This window comes from Papaver somniferum, chromosome 2, assembly GCF_003573695.1.
Source record: "Papaver somniferum cultivar HN1 chromosome 2, ASM357369v1, whole genome shotgun sequence".
In the NCBI taxonomy this organism is placed as follows: domain Eukaryota; kingdom Viridiplantae; phylum Streptophyta; class Magnoliopsida; order Ranunculales; family Papaveraceae; genus Papaver; species Papaver somniferum.
In genome coordinates, this window is record NC_039359.1 from 91,775,323 (window position 1) to 91,779,509 (window position 4,187).

General features: G+C 40.6%; 1 pseudogene; it reads right to left on the reverse strand.

Annotated features, from left to right (window-relative positions):
- Window positions 1-289: 289 nt before the first annotated feature.
- Window positions 290-1,405, reverse strand: LOC113351614 (annotated as a pseudogene).
- Between the last annotated feature and the right edge of the window lie 2,782 nt (window positions 1,406-4,187).

Sequence of the window (4,187 nt, forward strand, 5' to 3'; positions counted from 1 at the left end):
ATCACCTGAACCTCTTTCCCTGCACACTTCTGTTGCAACAACAGCAGCACTGTCTCTCATACTTGCCTGTAACTTCTGCTGCACTTCTTTACTGCCTTCTCCAGCAAATTTTGTCCTTCCTCGGCTTCCGAGATCAGCCTAAAACCACTTCCTGCAACCCTTTAATTTAAGCAACAACAACTGCTCCTATCATACTCCATTTCCTTCCATCTGCGAGTTGTTATTCAACACCACAGACCCAATCAACCACATCAGCAACCTGAACCCTTTGAGTCAAACACACAACATATCAACAGAATAAACAACCAACACTCCATAGATCAACAGATTTCCCATAACTGGTGGATCCAAGCAAAAGTTCAGGAGGCCGATACCATAAAGTAACAACTCGATTAGTTAATGGTTGAATGTGCCCGACACGAAAAAAATTTGCCAGGCCAAAGTCAGTTATCTTCAGAACTCCATCATCACTAACAAGAAGGTTGGATCCCTTGATATCTATGTGCATTATACCTCTTGAATGACAGTGTTCAAGGCCAGATAGTAGTTGATGCATATATCATTTAACCTACAAAACATGAACAAATCAAACCCTTTAACATTGGTAATTCCCGAATACTAGAACACACATCCAGAGTTCCATATATACGAACCTGTGATTCACTGAACTTGATGTCAGGACAAGATGATAAACCAACAATATCATGTTCCGTGTACTCGAAAACAAGATATACACTAGTTGACAGTCTAGAAGTAATTAGTCCCTCCAGTTTGCGGAGAATCATTATTTCCCGCGACATAAATCTCACACTTTCTGGCTCAAAGTTATCGAACCGAACTTTCTTTAAGGCAAGCATCCTCCCAGTTGCAAGCTCTCGTGCTTGGAAAACAGTGCTGTATGTACCTTGTCCAATCTAAAGATACAGTCAGAAAATTGCAGTATTCACATAATTGCAGCACATGAACAAATACAAAAATTCCTTGTCGACGTACTAATCCACTTCAACATTCCGATGTATAACGATACAAATTAGACCAGAAATGAGCAATTCAAGAACAATAAAAAATCGTAGCAAAATAACAAAAGAAGAAGGAGAAACCCTTACCTTTTCCAATTTCTCGAAACTTTCAGCACGAAGAGGAATCCAACCATAAATATCTTCACGAGCAACAACACTAAGCCAAGAAGGCCAACCAGCAGCAACTTGTTCACCAAACCCAACAGGTCTTCTGAGATTAACATCACCAATTTCTTGTTTGATTCTGCTCTTATCGACAGACCCAATTCCCTTCCTGTTCTTCGTTTGGAGATTCAAATCGAAACCCTGATTTCATCAATTTCTTCTTCATCTCTGAGATTAACAGCAACAGGTCTTCTTAAACAGCACCAAACCCAACTCTCCATCTGTCTTTATCTGTATTCTTGAATCAAATGCACCCACAGCTCAGCATCAGAACATAAACCCTAATTTCTTCATTGTTTCTCGATATCAATAAATTCTAGCAACAGTTTTTTTGTTGTTCTTCCTCTCTACGCTCTATGAACATCATCTCAAATCTTATTTCCTTTTTAATTTCTCAATCAGCGTCTCGATCTGGTCTCTCGGATTTAACAGCAGCGGTTGCTGCTTTCTCTTTCTTTTCTCAATTTTAGGGAAATGAATGAACTAATGATTGAGAGAAAACGTCTCTTTAATTCTTCATCTCTTGAATCATCGTCATTCTTCTCGTGGATATCCATTGTTGCTGCTGGTGATGAAGGTGGTGGGAGAAGGAGACGGAAGAAAGAAGAAAAAGAAAAGCTAAAAGGGTACATTTGGGTTTTTTTGAAATAAAAAAATTTAAATTTGCTCATTATCATTTTACTTGGGATTTTTGTCCCAGTTTTATTTGAAACGGTTTTTATTTGGTAGAAATAATATGATCGGTTTTTTCTTATCACTAGTTTGTTCACCTAGGGGTTTTGTCACTAGTACTATTTAAATATTGGTATAAAATATTGAGCATGCCTTAGGTTTATATGTCTTTTATATTTTATATATGTCAGTATGTATCGATAGAAATATATCGAATATCGGAAATACATATATTATGAAGATATTTGATCAATGTCAACATATACAGATACCATATGGTAGACACGGGACTGATTCGGAAATACGCCAAACCATGGTTCCACTCTCTTAATACTGTTGTTTGAGGGTGAAAACAATTTCTGTTGGTTTCGGTAATTTCGTGTGATGTGGGTGAAAAGAAAATCTAAAACCTAAACAATGTACTGCAAGGGAGTACTTTATATTCGAGAGATCAATCTGTACAAGTCCGGCCTAAACCAAGAAATGGCCGTTCCAGACTTGCTTCGGTCACAAAGTGGAGGAGAAGGGTTGGTTTTGGGAAGGGAAGCGAAGAGAGTGTTGAGACCAGAATAGTTAATTATGGACGAGTATTTGTTTTGTGACTTGTATCAGAAAATGGGAAGATAACAGATGGGAAAGATATCAAACTTTTTCTGATTGTTGTATGCTCCTGACCAGAACTTGTTGTTCGGGGGAAATAGGAAATGCCTATTTGTACAAGTCGAAGTGAAACACACTCTTGTCTCATTAAGAAATGGAAAACGGGTGAGTAAATGGGAGGAGGTGGTAACCGGTAACGTTGGAATTGATGTTCCATAAAAGAAAGCGTTTCACCATTACTCCCTGTATTTACTATTCGCCTCATCCTTATGACACTTTCTTATAAGGGGCGTAGTGAACGCCGCACGCTGTAAACCGCCAAACCAATACCCAATGAGCATCCCCCAGTTTGTGACATGCGTTGATGTCTCGAGTGTTTTCATGGAAAACATGTAGCACGTTGTTGTTGTCTGGCAAGTTGAGCTTGGAAGACTTTCCGGCTCGGTGGTGACCTTCGACGGTCGACATTTTGCATCTTAAGAGGAAAGGTAGTCGTTGGTTATTGCAACCCTTCGTTTGATATCCAGTGGCATGAAAGCATGATCAGTATGGCTTTAATATGGCCTAGTTTAGTTGCGGCCAAAAGTTAGGGAAAAAGGTTTCCATGCGTTAGCTGGTAACCTTGGACGGCTAAGATCTGCACCTTAGATGAAAAAGTGGTCGTTGATTGTTGCAAGAGGGATGTTGCGGGCCCGAGGTGGCATAGTCGCGCCCAGTCATCCGTTTCATGGGGCAAGAAGGAATCTTTATTTTGTTCAAACTCTAGAAACTCCATCCGCATGAAAAGAGATATTGACCTTCTTCTGTTTTCTGTTGCTCGTCCGGATCCGTGCTTTCGTCTGCAGTGTCTCTCCAGTGGATTCCAAAATTTATCAAACTCCATTGCATTCTTGGGACGGATGGATGTGGTTGCGTTTTCGGTCCATCCTTGATTTTAGGTTGTTCAGTGCCTGGACCCTTTGATCGCGATGACAATATGTTGTGGATGCTTGTATTGGTCGAAATCTTCCGGAGACACTGGATGAAATAAATGAGTTGGGAGACGTTTCGTTGGCGATGTGCTACTGTAAAGTCTTCAAGGACTTGGTTCCAAGTGGCATCCTTCGAACCATCTTCCAAATCTTGAACTATCGTGTGGAATGGGATGTGGTGAGCAGTCCCCGGTTATGCTTCTGTTAGATCCGATGGCTTTGTCGAATATGTGAATATATCTTTGTGGCGTGCATTTGGAGTCTTCAGTGCACATGTACGGCTTCATGTTGAGAAATTCCTTCGGCTCGTAAAACTTCGATAATGATGATGTTGAAATCAGAAACAACCTGGTTGAGGGGAGTGAAAGCGTCCCATGTTGGTAGTCCCCATGTGTAGCCTACTTTCACTGCATCGCTTTGAATCCACGTCCACATGATTTGATATAATATTATCGTACTCTTCTGAATGTGACGCTGGGGTGATCACAATATTACATGATGAAATATCCTGGATAATGAAGTGGTAGGAATGAGAGAGTTATTTTGTTTATCATGGCTCCCTCTGTTTCGTCAAGAAAATGTTTCAGCCGCGTCTTTGGAGTTATCTCATGAGTCTTTGATGGTCGTCGGGATGGACTGCGATGAGAAGTCCCCAGTCGCATTTTTCTTCAGTTTCTGAACTTGTTTTCCTCTGAGCAGGCTTGAAATCCTCCGCGACCTTGTAAAGTGTTGAAGGCGTCTTCTGGACAGATAGGTGATG